This window comes from Schistocerca nitens, chromosome 3 (assembly GCF_023898315.1).
Source record: "Schistocerca nitens isolate TAMUIC-IGC-003100 chromosome 3, iqSchNite1.1, whole genome shotgun sequence".
NCBI lineage: Eukaryota > Metazoa > Arthropoda > Insecta > Orthoptera > Acrididae > Schistocerca > Schistocerca nitens.
This window is the reverse complement of record NC_064616.1, coordinates 223,574,435-223,592,896: the sequence shown is the minus strand read 5'-3', so window position 1 is coordinate 223,592,896 and position 18,462 is coordinate 223,574,435.

The window sequence follows — 18,462 nt, the reverse complement described above, 5'->3', positions numbered from 1 at the left end:
TTAACCAGTCACTGACTTGGTAAGCATTTCCTACATTATTTGACTGTTGTCCTTTTATTATAACTGCCACTCCATGCTTTCCTCTTTTCTTGCTATCACAATAAATTACTCTAAACTTATTATTGTAGAGGTTTCCATTTTCTCCCCGTCTTGTGCCATATAGGTCTACCAGGACTCGGTATTGGGACCATTGTTATTCTTGATTTTTATTAATGACATACCACAACAGTTTTCAACAGCTGATACCATATTATTTGCTGATGATACCAGCTGCATTATGAAAGGGAAGAATGATTATGAGATGCAGCAAAAAATCGACAAAACAGCAGAAGTGGCAGAAAAATGATTTAAAGATAACTGTCTAGTTGTCAATGACAAGAAAACTGTGTGGATGAACTTAAACCATATGGAACAAAAATACGACCAATGTAAAATTCACGTTATCGAATAGCCAAATTCAGCAAAAGAATTACATAAAAAATTTTAGGACTATGGGTGGATGAGCATGTAAGATGGGAAAAATGCGTAGAAACGCTTAACAAAAAATTAAGCAAGTACTGTTACGTATTAAGAGTGCTTAAAGTTTGCTGCGATACTGAAACAGTGTTAAGTGCTTATTACACATACATGCATAGCCTGCTGAAGTATGGTATAGTTTTCTGGGGAAATACCTCTTTTGCAAAGCAGTCTTTTAAGCTCCAAAGAAAGCTGTAAAATTAATAAGTGATGTTGCTTACAGAGCACGATGTAGAGGTATCTTTAAGGAATTAAAATTCATGACCTTACCATCTGTATTTATATTTGAAAGCATCTGCTTCATTAAAAACCATCAAGTTTCAGCTTTGAATAGTGAGATCCACAATTATCAAACAAGGAACAGGGATGACTATCATAGGGAGGTGCACAGAAAATCAATATATCACAACAGTGCTGTTTACAAACAAAAAATTCTGTACAGTGCATTGCCAGATAGCATAAAAAAATGCCAAACATTAACACATTCAAAAAAGGACTAAAAAATCTGCTAAGAAACAACAGCATCTACAGCATTAATGAATACCTGGAATTTTGCTCAAATCTGTAGGTCTGCTTCATAACTCTCTAAACAAAAATTCATAATTATAAACCATTCCTAGATAAAAGTAAAATCTTTTGGCCATATATGTACCTAATTATGCACCTAGTTTTTGTGCTATACGTTACTATGCTTAGTTAACTAAAGTATTGGTATAATAGTTTTAGTAAAATCAACGACGGAGTTTCGCCAGCATTTATTCTATCTGTATGTACATATATAATTTTATAATCAAATTAAGCAGAATAATGTTTTTGTTATAAAGATGTGTTGATACCAATGATAAGATTTTGTACATTATGTCAATATGTAATATTTTATGCTGTCCTGTACTTTGACAAGTCCAATATAATGAATGTTATAGTACGGGTGCTAAATAAATAAAATAAAAATATATCTGTCTCGTTCTTCCTTATTCGGTCTTTTACTTTATCCAGTTTTCCCACTTTCAATATCATCCATAAATTCCATGTTCCCATCTTCATGACAGTTTTAGAGGGATTTCGCTTGGTAGTGATCCGAGAAGCTTTCTTACCGCTCCTGCCAGATCTCAAGTTCCAAGATCCATGACCAGCAGTTAATGTCTCATGAATATCAATTTCCATGGTTGCATTCTACTTGGGATAGTGTAGACATCTTTCATGTGATGGTTTCTCGTTGCCTTGTCCATTCTACATCACTGACCCAGATGCATTGGTTTGTCTGTCTGTACGGGTAGTTCTCATTCCAATGACGAAAGAGTGCCTTGACCTCAATTCACTTATCCACCATTGAAGGAGGTTGTTCGTGACACTGAGGGGGGCCACTTATACTGATGGCCACTGGTTCCCCTTCCTGTCACCTTTTGGGACAGACAGATTACCACATATGAATTCTAACCTACAACCCAAACACTGACCAGTATTCATTAGCATTAAAGAGAATTTGCTTCAAGTTAAGAAACACATTATCTATTTCTGAAGAAAGCTAAAAAACAGTTGCATTGTTTGTCAAAACAAAAGACAGATGGTCATTCGTCCAGTTCCACAGATCTCATCATGCAGGAAGACTGCCATATATGAGGGGACAGGTTACCATTAACAAAGTGATGCAGGTGTTAGAAACTGCATTAATAATCAACTACCAGAACTGTTAAACTCCTGTAAATGAACAGTGCTCACTCAGTATCAATATAAAACATACAACTAACAGGAAAGGCCTCACTTAAAACTAAATCTGGTTTCTCAGTTACTATAAATTAAATAGCCAATACTTATCTTTTACTGCTGTGTTAATATCTGTATGATCATAGTGATGTGATACAATAAAGAGTAGGGACCTGTTTGCAAAGAATATTACTAGCTGACATGCAGTTAATAGGAAACTTCAATTCTTGAGTCTAGACAGACCAATTATAGAAGGAGTAGCTCATAAAGTGTGCTTTTATATGTTTAACTGTTTACCATAATAGTAGGGACCTGTTTGCAAAGAATATTGCTAGCTGACATGCAGTTAATAGGAAACTTCAATTCTTGAATCTAGGCAGACCAATTATAGAAGGAGTAGCTCATAAAGTGTGCTTTTATATGTCTGTTGAACTTACAGGAATACTCAATTACTTGTTTGATGTGTTATAGCATTTTGATGAAGATCTATGCATTAGACTGCAAGAAAATAAAAACCTAGACAAGGAGACAAGTTGTTCTTTTTTTTCATCTCCTATTATCACTTTGTAAATCACAAAAATCAGTTAAATGGATTTTTATGCTCAAGAAGAAATAGGGACCTGTTTGCAAAGAATATTGCTAGCTGACATGCAGTTAATAGGAAACTTCAATTCTTGAATCTAGGCAGACCAATTATAGAAGGAGTAGCTCATAAAGTGTGCTTTTATATGTCTGTTGAACTTACAGGAATACTCAATTACTTGTTTGATGTGTTATAGCATTTTGATGAAGATCTATGCATTAGACTGCAAGAAAATAAAAACCTAGACAAGGAGACAAGTTGTTCTTTTTTTTCATCTCCTATTATCACTTTGTAAATCACAAAAATCAGTTAAATGGATTTTTATGCTCAAGAAGAAATGCTGTTAAGGAGTATGAATACTGTGGCATGGAAACCAAGTGGAATACTGTAATGATAATCTGCATCTAGCAGTCACCTGATGGTAATATAACACTGTTCATGAACAGATATGAAGATGTTGTGTATTTCTGTAAATCTAAATATAATGAGATTGTATTATAAGGTGAGTTTAAGGTTATTTTGCAGATGTCAAGCACAGTGAGTGATATAAAGAATCTTATAGTAAATTTCAATATCTAACCCAGCTGAAAACTCCAGAATCTCTCTATTCCAATGGATAACAAATAATAGGTACCGAACAGATATGTGCCACATTTAATAAATATTTTTCAGGTATTTCTGACAGTCTATCAGCAGGCTACTCTCCTGTAGCAAAATCTTGCCCCTTAGAACGCACTTTTTATGAAAAATCACTTTTCTAATTCTTGCAGCAGTGAAGGAGATTTTCAAAATTTTTAGGAACATCAATAATCCCCTCTCATGTGGCCTTGACAATATACCTGTCCACACAATAAAAAGGACAATAACAGTGAAACCACTGTGACATAACTAACTGTTCCTTAAGAACTGGCATTTTACCTGAACCATTTAGAACCTTCAAATTTGTTCTCTTTCACAAGAAAGAAGATAAACATGATGCTGACAACTATTGGCCAATCTCCCTCATCCCAACTGTTTTTAAAACAACCAAAAATATCAGGTTAACTCAGGCAATGGTCTTTCTTGAAAGTAGCTCCTTACTAACACTATAGCATTCTGGCTTTCAGAAAAGTAAGTAAATCAGTGAACTTTTTTCTTCAGATATTAAATGCATTTAACACAAAAAATTATGCTTTTTGAATTGTTATTGGCCCAATAAAGGCTTTTATTCTGCTTATTCACTTTCTTCCACGAACTTGATGTGTATGGTATAAGAGGAGTCTTCAAGGGCTGGGCTTAGGCCTATCTGTGCAACATAAGGCATTTGGTAGAAATAATATCTGAGAGACCAACAATTCGTCATGATGAAATACCAGTTGCCTCAAGACTCCTTCAAGGCTCAACCTTAGGTCCACTTCTCTTCATTCTGTTCATGATCTCCATTAAAACCTACCTCCATCAGTACCACCAGTACCTGTATCGTTCACTGATGGTGTAAACCTGGTCTCTTGCAACATTTCTATGCAGAGATAAGAGCTAATTTGTTTCTGAGGGTTGAAATATATAGCATTTGTCACACAAAAATGAATTGTAAAGGTCATGCTATGATTACAACCACACACGGCATCAAAGCCAATTTTCGAGGAACTGTAAGATTATTGCTTGTCCCATGAATTAACATTTTAGACAGTCTCATCCATAGATAAGAATCTGCATCTGTTTGATCTGATTGATCTTGTGTACGATCACCACACCCACGTAAAAGATAATGTACATCTGACTGAGTAAATGCTACAGTAGTATAAGGAAAATAGGCTTCGTATTATATACTACACTACCATTCTCAATAATAAAAACAAAACCATTAAGTAAGAATAACAATGGTATACTGCTCCAACATTTGTAGAAGTTAACTTAAGAGTTGATTTTTTATTGACAATTCTTATCATAATATTTATACCTTCTCTGCTGTAGTACATGTACATGTAAGAACTGTCATAATGATTAGATATGTGTTTTTGTTAAAATTTTCCATAACATATATCCCATACTGTGAAAATGATTCTGTTGTGGTGGGAACAAACATGAGGATTTGGTGAGCACAGAAGAGACCTGTGCATGATCTTCAGTTATCTAGTGTACAAAGAATTCTTTTCACCAAACTAAAAATCAGCCATCAGCTACATAAAAATGTTAATTTCGCATTACTAGTTTCAACAGATTAATCTGTCATCTTCAGAGCTTTGATACAGGTTTAAAGCACAGGTAAGATGACATCAAAATAAGGATCACATGATGAAAACATCCTTCATTAAAGTAGAGCAAACTGTGACACATTCCAAAAAGTACATAATATATGTGATATATAGAAACCAAGTGACTGATACCTACAGCTCACTTTTTCTGTATGAATACTTTGTTTACATTAGCTTCATTGAATTAAAAGACAATTATGTAAGACAACAGGGAGTGAAAGTATGCAGAATAATCTAGCACCCTGGTCTTCAAGTCATCACAATGAGAGAAATGCAAAAAATGCTGATTTGGCCTCTTTGATGAGATCTTTTTTTGTATTCTATGTGCTGGCTATGTTTCTGCGTGTTATCCATATGGACCTCAAGGAATTTTAAACATAGTGTTTTATGTAGTGTGTAACCAATAATGTCTGTTTCTGCTACCATCTGTTAATTTTTATTTATTTAGAATTGCATAATATGATTGAGGCTCAGACTGCTATGAAATGGCTGTAGACCTGTTCAGCTATCATCTGTGCTGTGTGTGATGGGGTTGTGTTTGGGCCCTAGATTAGTATGCTTTTGTCATTCAGAAACATTTCAGTTTTTGAACAATCCTATAAAATTGTTGGAAGGTCATTCACATTAATGGGAAAAAAACACAACTCCAAAAAATAATTAATAAAGAGCAATAAAATTTTGGGAATGCATTTGCCTAGGTAACATATTCAAGTAATTAACATTACAATATCACAGGTTAATGTAAGTATGAGATAAATAGCATAACAATCAGAAAGTGAAAACAAGCATGCAAATGTGCATGCATTGTGTTGTACAGGTGCCAGATTTAAGTTTGAGAGATGGAGTTCTGTACTTGTTGCAGTCGGTCAGTCAACATAGGGCCAGTTAATGCTGTTTGTAGTGATGCTTGAGTTGTCATTGATAATGTCCTGTATGAGCTCATTTGAAGACAGAGCTGGTGACTGGGCAGGCCAAAGCAACATGTAGACACTCTGTAGAGCATGTAGGGCTACAACAGTGGTATTTGGGCAAAAGTTATCCTGTTAGAAAACATCTGCTAGAACGCTGTTCATGAATGGCGGCACAACAGGCTGAATCACCAGATTGACATAAACGTGCAATCAGAGTGTGTGGAATGACCATGAGAGTGCTCCTTCTGTCATATGAAATCACACTCCAGATCATAACTCCCGGTGTAGGTCCAGTGTGTGTAGCATTTAGACAGTTTGGTTCCAGGCCGTCAACTGGCTTCCTCCTAACCAACACATGACCATCACAGGCACTGAGGTAGAACTACATTTTACCAGAAAACACAACAGATCTCCACCCAGCCCTACAATGAAGTCTCCCTTGACGCCACTGAAGTTGCAAATGGCAGTACTTTGGGGTCAGTGAAAGTCATGCTACTGGGCATCTGACTCCGAGCTGTCCTTGAAGTAACTGATTTGTAACAGTTCATTGTGTCACCGTGATGCCAACTGCTGCTCAGACTGCTGCTGCAGATGCAGTGCGATGTGCCAGATCCATACGCCAAATGTGATGGACTTACCTCTTGGTTGTGCAACGTGGCCATCCAGAGCCTGATCTTTTTGCGACCATACATTCCTGGACCACCACTGCCAGCAGTGATGTACAGTGGCTACATTACTGCAAAATCTTTCTACAATATCGCAGAAGGAACATCCAGCTTCTCGTAGCCCTCATTCAAACTCAGTGAGTTGTTGATAATGGTGTCTTTGTTGCCTTGACTAACATCAACTCACCACATCCAATATTAAAGGTAACTGACGCTCACAACTGTTACAGCATGTATTTCAAGCTAACCTGATTTGCACCTTCATAGTGGTGCTACTAGCACCAATCTTATGCTGTTGGGGTGGAATTTGAATAGATATAATCTTTCAGATGTAGAAGCACACCTACAAACTTTTGCTTACGTTGCACAACTCATTCTTGGTGTTGCAGTTTTTTCTGTCAATGTATATTGATTAGGAAAAAGAGTGCACCCAATGCTTAACTTTTTGGTTCTCCACATGTTATGGTGTACCATTCTGAATTCAAAAATCCCTGACTGATTATAAAGGCCAAAAGTACTACTGTCAAGTCAGCACAATGTTTTTAATACTCTGTCAGAGACAACATCATTGTCATAAGAATTATCAATTCATAAATAAAATAATGGTATTTGTTATCTCTTTAGGGGTTGTCTTTCCGGTGGTGTTAACAGTGTCTACTGGAGTCAATGTAGAATGTAGTTTATTCATCTCCTAACGTACAGTTAGAGATCAAAGATTTTTGTACTGGAGACATGTCACATTATTTTTAGAAAAGGTTATAATGATTAACATATTTAAGCAGACATTTCTGAATTTTTAGACATGAACAATTTAACAAGAACATGTATAACACTTATAGTCATTTTGTAACTTGCAATACAATTTATACAATATATTAACAATTTATTATACAACACATAATCTTTAATGTTTCTTTTCTTTTCAAATTGCCAAACTGTCCTGCATGAATTCTTCAATTGAATAATAACATTTTTCCCATTTGTAGTTTTTAAATTTTACATACTACAAAACACAATTTATTTCTTTTTTATTTACCCAGACATGTTTTCTCACCTATTTGTCATATTCTGTGGGTCAAATTTATTTCTGTAAAATGTAATACAAAGTTGATGGTCGTGTATCTATTTTACGCCTGAGAACACATGCGCATTTTGTTTGGTTTGTTTCGATTGTTCATCTGAAAATTACATCCCTAGTGAAAACAAATTTTTACAGGTCAGCATTTTTGTGCCCTTTTTATCATTTTGACAACATGGCATCTGCAAAGTAATCACAAATAAATTTACTTGATTTCTAAAATTCTTTTTTGTGGTTAGTGGTTATGTATGTCACTGTACTTACATTTTCCATCCTGTTGTACACCTCTTTCTATTGCTATTGTGTGTACTGTTTTCACACCTTGTTTATATATTTCACTGTCACTTTTTCCGTCACATGTATTTTCCACAAAACAAGATTTGAGCAAACACATACAGCTTCATACTCATTGCGAGGAGCTTCCAACCCAAGCAAGATGATTCTAATGCATTTGTGTATTATTGTTTGTTAGTAGAGGCAATATTTGCTATCATTGTCAGGAAGTAATAATTGAAATTGGTAGCCAATGATTTCAAGGTATTGTCATTTCTGACAGCTTTCATCTGGGAACTCAGTTTTATTTGATTCACTATTATTATTATTATTATTTGTTTGTTACTTAATAATGCTGCAATTTTTTTCTTTCCTTTACTCTTATAATTTTATTTTTGGAGTCATACTATGTATGGATTTTTTACAACAGTCTCTGGGGTTTTACAGTACTTCTGATAATGAAGTTTGTAGTTTGTCTGTGGAATACAGGATTTGTATGAGCTGCTTTAATCTCTTGTCCCTGTTCCTCTTCAGTGCCAACAAGAATTAATAAGTAATAGAAATAAATTTTCAAAAGCAATTAATTTGACATTAAGGCCCATACACTTAGCAATACAGGAACACAAACTTAACATACTGGTACTTTCAGAAATACAGGGTGATTAAATTTAAGTTGAGCTTTCAAACCCCTGTAGAAATAACACCACTGGTCAGAATGATGTCAAATTGCAACAGAATATTATCGGAGAAGGGGGAAAACGTATGGCAGAAGAAAAATAAATAGTTAAGAAATGTAGCAATAGATGGCACTGTAAGCACCATAATACAATATCGCTTGACTAAAAATGACAGATCAATCAAACAACAATGCCTAAGGTGTCCATTTGACACCAAACAAACTGTTTTACTCTGTGTGCATGGGTGTACAGGCGTGATACTGTTAGTTATGTGAGCCCATCCACCACGGCAAGGTCATATCACATTAGATGGGAAAAATCGGTTTTTAATTGTCCTGAGGCCAAAAACTGCATAAAAGGTATTAATAACATAGGTTTTTAATTGTCCTGAGGCTAAAAACTGCATAAAAAGCATAAATCACATTTGTTTCTATTTGTCCTGAGGCCAAAAACCGCATAAAAATCATCAATCAAAATCAAATCAGATTATTAATTTCCATGTGGCTGGCGCCAAACATTTTCAATATGCTGTCTACCATTTTCTGCAACAAGTTTAAATTGAGAAACAGCATATTCCACAACTGATTGAAGTGTTTCCGGGATCACATTCAGGATGTGTTGTGCAATGTATGCCTTCAATGCAGCTAAGTTTGCAATTGGAACACTGAACACAACATCTTTCAGATAGCCCCCAGCTAGAAGACACACAGATTAAGATTAGGTGATTGGGACAGACAGGCTGTAGGGAAATAGCAGCAATTAATTCTACCATTTCCAAAATGGCACTTCAGCAGCTGCTTAACTGGAATTGCAATGTGCAGAGGTGCACCATCTTGCATATAAATGGTCCCATCCACACACCCATGCTGTTGGAGAGCTGGAATGATGTGGCTGCGTAGAAGACACTCATAGTGTGTACCAGTGATGGTACCGGTAACAGGACCGGAAGCACCTGTCTCCCTATGGTAAATGGCACTGTAAACCCTCACCAGACAGTGACCTTTTCAGGCTGAAGTGGTAGTGGTTGATTTGTTTGTGGATTTCCCGTTGCCATATTCGACAATTCTGTGTATTGACATATCCTGTCAGGTAGAAGTAGGCTCCCATAAAATCTTTCACCACCAATCATTGCCCACTTGCATGCGAGCAAGAAATTCTAGAGCAAAGGTCTCTCTTGCTGGCAGGACAAAAGGAAGCAACTGGTGCATATGGGTAATTTTGAATGGATAGCAAAGAAGGATGTTTCGTAGGGATTTACGCACTGTGCTCATGGGTATGTCCAATGTTTGGGCAATTCTCCATGCACTACATGTTTGTCCATCATCACTCGTCTATTCCTTCATTGCTGTGGCCACTGCTTCCACTGACATTGAAGCAATTTGTTTCCTCCCTCTACCAGGTGGCACACCAAAAGAACCCACCTTTTTGAATTTCTGAATCATTTTCTCCAGACCCATGGCAGTCATCGGACCAATGCCTTTTTTCAAACTCTTCAGTATCTGGAACTTCTGCAGAGTGACATGTGCACAGTCATCATTCTTGTAATACAGATTTACAAGCAGAGTGCGATCCTGCATTGAGACAGTCATGGCAAACGATGCAGACGCGAAAGGAGTAAAAGCCATGTACCCGGCGTATATACACCAACTTCAATGGGTCATGTGCATGACAGGTGTTTTCATTTATGTATTCTGACACAAACAGTGCCATCTATTGGTCAATTTTCACAATATTTTTTTTCTTCTGCCATATGTTTTCCCCCTTCTCCGATAATGTTCCGTTTCAATTTGACATCATTCTGACCCGTGGTGTTTTTTCTACAGTGTTTTGAAAGCTTAACTTTAATTATAATCACGCTGTATTTTGGAAAGGACTTCAAAATCAATAGTTTTATATTATTCCAATAATTCACTGGAAAATGTTGTAATTTCCAAAACAGGAAGTACCTTATGACTTACTAGTTATATGCATAAACAGTTAATATGTTGCCCTCGCTTTACTAGGTTCAAGTAATTTTCACCTATGGGAATCAGCTAATACATAATTGGTATTTCTTATGATCAGTACAGTATAATAATTGATGCTCCTCAACAGTTATTATAATATGCTCATAACTGAAGGTGCTGAATGAGAGTTAAAGTTAATTCCCACCTGGAAATTAGCCAGTTCAGTTCATAGTGGTGGGAAGTATAAAATACCGCTGATGATGATCAGTCTGTTCAGTGGAAACAATAAATTTTTTATTTCCTTGATGTTCTTCAGTGTGAATAACTGTGTGTGACAGTAGATTTCATCATTCCTTTTTTCCATATCTAGCTTTATACAAGCAACAGGCACCACTATCCTTACACAGGAAACTCGCCATCACTCCCCCCCCCCCCCCCCCCTCCCCAGATTTAGTCATAATATGGTCCAGTGGAGAGCCTGTCAGAAACTGAACACAGATCAAGCACCGAAAACAGGAATTAGGTATACTGAACTGTGAAGAAAGAGGTAAAATAGAAACAGTGAATGCTCCAAGCTCAAGATGTGCAACATCGAGCTCACATATGTAGCCACTCCATCATAGTTACTTGGTTACGGTATTGGGCTGCAAAGTGGGAGATCTGTGTGCAAATCCCATTCATGTCTCATATTGTTTTTTATTTGCTTCACAAAGTTATGAACTTTCTGTCTGGTCGTTGATGTGTCTTTTCATCTTCTGTATTCTTGGTAATTGTCATACCATTCACGGGTTATAGAATATGTCACATGGTAAGAATATATTACTGTTGCAAGTAAATGTGATGAATAGTGATAGGAGGTGACTTGCTGCATTGACCTTTCACAGAAATTAAAACAAGAAATAAGTGGGTGTGAACTATGTTACAACAAAGGAATTCAAAAGTCAAAACTTCCAAAACTGAACACAAGAGTCATAAGACATGGCATTTCTGTGGAACAAGCAGGAGGTATGCACATCTAGTGCTCCATTTCTTGAACCCTGCTGTTGCAAATGGACATTACACTATGACACAGACACAAATCTGAATACAGCGAACAGACATGTGAATAACCAGATGGACAGTTCATGATTTTGAGAAAAAAAATTTGAGCACGAGTGAGATTTGAACATAGATCTCATTCTTTGCACTCCAACACTGTAACCACAAAACCATGATGTTGGTACGTAAATATGCTCAACACTGCTCATCTTGAACTTGGACCATTCACTGTATTTTGCTTCTTTTTTCACAGTCCAGTACACCTTCTTCCTTTTGTCATGCTTGATCTGTGTTCAGTTTTTGATGGGCTATCTTACCACTAAATCTGAACGGGGTGTGATGGGGAGAATCCCTTGTTAGTGTTAGCGACTGAGAGTATGTTCACTGTGTGGCTACACGACATAAACTCTGGCTTCCAAGAAATAACAGTGCCTGCACATCAAAATACTTGCAGCACATTCTGAGCCACATGTTCTAGTAAGAGATTACTCTAAATCAGTGTTTTCTGCTTGTTCTTATCAAATCATAACTGTACCTTTTGATTAGAAACTGTCCACAGCCACACTGCTGCTATGCTTCCACTTTAGATTAGGACACTGACTGCAGCTGGTTACATTACCTCTCACATCTATCACAGTTAAAAAATCAGTCTGACATTCACGTTTAATGCCATGATAAAATCAAATTCAGTATGGCTGTGCCACATAACAATCCTAAGTCTGTTAACTTGACCCTGGAAGTTTGAAAGGCCACATGGGCTGCCACAAGAACCAACCCAATCTACAATTTTTTGTTTTTGTTTTGACAAACTACATACTAGTCATATGTGTAAATTGTCAAAAGATGATTCTGTATCAATATTTATATGTGGTAGTGGTACTCCAATGAAACTTAAATTTTTTGGGCATTGTACTGTGTATAATTTAAGTTTCAGTGCAGTACCTCTACCACACATAAATACTGATACAGAACCATCTTGTGACAGTTTACAGATATGTCTAGTATGCACACACACATAAGCTCATCAATAAAAAAAATTTGTAGATCGGTTGGTCCTCGTGGCAGCTCATGATTGGTTTATCACGAAGGTCCGATAAGCGATTACATTCCTTGGTGGAAAATTCTCTAAGCTTGTAGCCATTTAATGTAGAGCTGAATCAATGCAAACAGTGGTGACGGTGAGCCATGCTTGACCAACATCAACAGAGACGTCGGTCAGTGCAAAATCGACACGTCCACCATGGAACACTAATGGTCCACGTAGAACTTCAATTGTCTAAGCAGAATCAGCATTCATATTATAATCTGTCTCTATATCCACAACTTTTTTGTAGATCATAGGATCCCAGCAATGAACTGGGGATCAATATATCAATACATTATTAGATTACTAGTTTCAGCAATATAAATTTTCATCTTAAGATCTATAAAACTGGACAATGATAGTTACATCATACAATAATTTACCCCAGTCTTGCCACAATAAGAACATACAGTGTTCACAAGAAAGTCAAGGCATTACAATAATGCACACTGCACACATGTTACGTTTGTATTGTGACAGAGTGGTGTAGATCATTGCATGATGTAACTACCTCTGCCTGGTTTTATGGATCTGAATATGGCATTATGTATTACTAAAACTTCCAGAAATACTGGAGCAGTTAACCATATCCATCCCTTCTTGTACTATCTTGATAACTCCATTGTCACAGGCATCACCTGTGCAGCCTTTGTACCCCGTAACTACATTGCACGATGCAGGGCTCAAGTGCTGCGTATACAAATGCCAGTTTCTTCAGGAGCAAGTGGAATACCTCAGACACCATATACATCAGTAATGTATTAACATAATGATCTTGTCAAATAAACAAAAGGTTTTTGTAAGAAGACTACAGTACAAATTCTATATTACCTCCCGCATTGACTGCTCATGTCGGGTAACCACAGTTTGTAGAATCGCCTACAGGTTCAGGGTTCTCAACCCATCCAGGCTGTGATCACTTCCCAGACAGAGAGATGCCCACACACACATCTGCCATTTAATGATGTCAAAGATGATTGGGACATGTATTTGTAGCAGCTGAAACAGCATTTTTGCTGTTTTTCAGGGTTCTGGATGACACTCTCCAATGGTCACTGTTCCTTTCTTTGGCTTCCCCAGTGATATTTTTCTTACTAAAGAAGTTGGTTCCACTCTCACATTTGAGGAGATGTGTTTATTGCTGTCAAATTATTATTCACAATGATTACACGTGGTTGCATTGCACCTCAAGTTTCATCAGTACCACAAGCAACCTGGTCAGCTCTGCTGCTTATGGGTGACAGATCAACAAGGATCGAGTCAATGTAGTGATTTTACTTCATATGCATAAACTTCATATGAAGATTCCTTGACCCAAGATGTAGTGGTTCAGTTGGCTGCAGATCTGGTAGTTCGCACTGCAACCCTCAAACTAGACACCCTTCCTTGGACGATCTGTTGAAAAATTAACACTCTTTTGAGATTAAGCAAGCAGCAAATGAAGGCCTCATGGTTCGACCCCAAGTAGCAGTGATCCAGCTGCCACTTCATGGGTGGACCTTACATAAGTCTTTTCCCCAATAGTGACATTGTGGTTCACCGATTTTGGACTTGTTAATGACCTCTTAACATGCCCTGTTGGGATAACAGGGTCCCCTGTCATGTCTGACTGCTTCATGACACACCTGCAAGTGGACTGCCTGAACTGCTGGCCACACTGTGCCCTTTGTGGTAAAGATGGGTGTCTCTGAACTGTTTGTCATCAACTATTGGGGCAGTAAGATGACACTCCGCACGTGTCAAGGGACAGTGCACGAACTTCAAGCAGTAGTTTATAAGGGCAATCCTTTCACCACTAAGTTGTTTCTCAACCTCATGATTGCAAACCAGAATATCTGTTTCCAGGTGGATGCAGGAACTACAGTTTCTTTGATTAACCCCCATCTGTACTTGACTACCTGTGCAACCTTTGTACCCCTTTACTACTTTGTGTGATGCAGGGCTCAAGTGCCACTTACACAAATGCCAGTTATCGCTGGAGCAAGTGCAATACCTTAGCTACTTGCTCACAAAAAAAGGTTTCCAGCCCACTGACTGCAACATTTTTGATTGACTCTCTACCTGTCACCAAACCTTAAAGGAGCCACATGTTTTTTTGGGAAAGGTGAATTATTTTTCTAAGTTCCTTTCATAAGTGGCCCACATTATGCACTGCCCTTTTATTCCTTGTGTGCACAATACTACCACCATCTGTATATGTGCAGGTCATGCACAATAAGTCCATGAACACTGCTGATAGGACTGGGCAGGTTGGCACTTTCTTTGAAAACTACAGGCTGAGAAAGGGGGAAAAGCTTCATGCAAATGTGCAAGATATCTATGCCAATCCAAGAAAAGAATTATGAACACTGAACATAGAATGAAATGCTGCAGGCCATGAAGTGTTGAAATAGCAGCAGTCTGTATTCAGCCCACTCCTGGGTGGTAGCATTGAAATTGTAGAGGAGCCGGTTCATGTCCACTGCCATTATCAGCAGCTGGGGCAACATGTTGAGGTGGGGCTTGCTGTGGAAGCTGTTGGTCCTCCAACAGCAATGTCACCTTATCCATCGCTTGAGTAAACTACACTGACTGACACTTAGAAAGTTCATGCAACATCACAGGTTCCTCTTAGTGGGTGGCTGCTGTAACAAAAAAAGAATAACTGACCAGTAATACAAGATGTAGGGAAGACAAAGAAACAAAGAGGAGCTCCTCCAAAACCTAAAGCTGAAAGCCGCCCAAGCAAAATAGGAAAAACAAGTGTAATAATCACATTTTGGAAGTGATGGACACTGAACTAGAAAGCAAGGGCATGCCACCACATCAGAAAACAGAAACCAACACAAGAAGCAGCCTCTGTCACCATTTTGTCATATCTGTGGATAGTGGAACAACAAATAACAAAAGGTGTGAGTAACTAAGGAGGTTTATTCCGCTACAAGTGAAGACAGAAAACAGAATAATACAACTTCAGTGATGGGGCTAGCACTGTCACTGGGATGGCAATCAGCATTGTCCTTGGATGAATACAATATCTGGAGTACTGAATAGTCCAATTCCAAGCATTGTCGAGTGCAGATGAAGGGGAACCAAATGGTGTGGCATCGAAGTATCAGCAGTAGTGAAGTCTAAGATGAAGCTGCCACAGTGAGGTGCTGTGTGCACTTATAGAGCTCTGGTGTCATAAGTACATGCCTGCTGTCAATGAGTCTATGATGGTGTGACACCACATGATAGGTGCAGTACAGTTGTGCAACTGTTTTACATAGGTGCACCAGCCATGCATTGCTAAGATACTGCAGCAGCAGCTATGTGCATGGGCTGTACCTGCACTGTCAAGGTGGGCAGCACTGCACATGTGTTGTATATTACACATATTACTTCCCGGTCATTGTCTGTCGTAAGGGAGTTCGGGTCGCGAGTTCAGACTGCCAGTGAGTTCGAACGTGTCTGGAGTGCAGTCCGGACCTGCCAGTTGTGGAGTTGCAATGCAGCACTAGTGCAGTCGGGTTGGAGCAGTGAGGTCTGTGTCAACATAGCTTGCCTGACCATTGCTACCACGCATTACTTGAGCTGGGCCACGGTCTTGGTGGATTGTCGGTCGGTCGTCCTACTGGACAACACGCTTTGGCTCGCCGATTGTTCATGAGTTGGCTATGTGTGTGTGTGTGTGTGTGTGTGTGTGTGTGTGTGTGTGTGTGTGTGTGCATTGACTCCCAATTTGTCTTCATGCTTGCTTAGTTACTGTTGGGTATCATTCGGGTCTTCATGCAAGTGTTTGTCAGGTTGTGTGTGTAGTTGGTGTTATTTCCACTGACGACTATTTTACATGTTGTCGCCATTCTGAGGGGAGTCAGTCAGTTGGTGCAGACCAAGGAGGATATCTCCATGTGGCGTAGTCAGCTGGGTCAGCTGGTGGTCTCTGCGCAGTGTCAGAGTGTGCGTGGAGCTGTCCAATCGCTATGAGCTTCATGGCTCAGCAACCCAGGAGGTCAAAGTTGAGTGGTGCCTTAAGTACCCAAGCCATGTCTGTTCATGCTGTGTCGTTCATTTCGGTGGTTCGCTGTTGAGTGTTTGTAGTGGTAAAATCGAGCATGTGGTAGAATTAACTATATTGGTTCAATACAATTCAAGTGCACCAGTGGAATTTTCCGCCTTGTAGCCATTAGTATTCTGGTAACCTGCCCTGGCCACTGATGTAATTTTGGGCAGTGTTCTTTTTTGGTGGAGTTAACTATGTTACCTTATTTCAAATTCAAGTGTACCAGCAGAATTTTCTGCCTTGTGGCTGTTAGTGTTCTGGTTACCTGCCCTGGCCTCTAACGTGATTTCAGGCACTGTCCTTTCCTCACCTGTTGTCGCTGTCCAACATGGTATGTAGTTTTGACAGATTAACACATATTTCATTCTGGATAATCACGTCCATAACAGTTTTGTCTTTGAGTTTTCATGTACCGATTGGTGGCTAGCAAGTTCTTTGGTCGGTAGGCCCATGACTGTCTCTTGGTTGAGTTACCGATGGATCGAGTGTAGTTGGGCCCACCACCTGTCTTACCTAAGTGAATGTTAATGTTTTGAGGACAGGCCCATCCCCCCCCCCCTCCCCCCTCTCCACAGATGCGTCTGAGCACCATTGTCTATACTGTCCTTTTCATGGGTGTTTAATGGTCTGTTGGTTATCTATTATAGCCAATGCTTTCAAAGCAAAAAAAATTTATTGTGTTTTATGTAAATCAAGGGTCTTCAGCCCGTATAAGTAAGTTTGAATTCTGGCAAGTGGATATTTTGCTGAAAGTTACTGTTGTTGTGCTATCTTTTCATTTAATGCACCGTCAGCCACTTAAAGCTTAAAGGTTTAAGGTATTTTGAATTTTTGGAAAATCAATAGTGAGCCTGCAGCCACTTAAAACCTTATTCTTACATTCTTATTCTTTTACATTTAGTGTGCTTTTGGCCACTTAAAACTTAAAGCTTAAGGTATTTTTGAATTTTTGGAAAATCAGCTGTGGGCCTTCAGCTGCTTAAAACCTTATTCTCAAAATCTCCCCTTCATCGAAAACACTGCGGCCTTCTGCCTTAAAAGATTATGGTAATATATTTTAAAATTTTGAAATTAAATTGTGGCCTTCAGCTGTTTGTATTGCACCTTGTATATGTTTTTTGCATCCACTTTTGCCTTGAGGCTTTCAGCCTAGCTGTGATATATGTAGTTTTAACTATGTGTCTTCAGTCACTTGAAATGTATGTTGTTGATTTTTAAGATTTCTTGTTTGGAGGCCTTCAGCCATGAAAGAATTGGATTTTGAAACTCGTAGTTGTAAAGGTTTGGCTATGTGCCGTTTTGTCATTAAATTACAATTTTGAAGTGAAATTGACCACCACCTTATTTGGCCCTTTCCACAATCCTAATCATCTGTTCTGCCCAGGGGGTTTAGTGGGCATTTCACAGAGAACAGAATTTGAGTGCTAGGCCTGGCTCACCGGACTAAAGAGAGAACACTTAAGACACTTCTGGTGGAAGCAGACTGCAGACAGAACACCTGGAACTGACCGTGAGGGGTAAAGGCTATAAGTTTAAATACTGGACCTGTTCCACTCAATGAGCAGTCACAGGTAGCACCTGATGAAGATAATTGTCAAAATATTAAGCATGAACAATGCTGATATCTGGCAGAATTCCTGACACAAAATGTCAATAGATCACTGGGAAACACTGAAGAATTAAGTCAAAAGACTCTATGGGTAGGAAAAGTACCAAAATATCAAGAAGC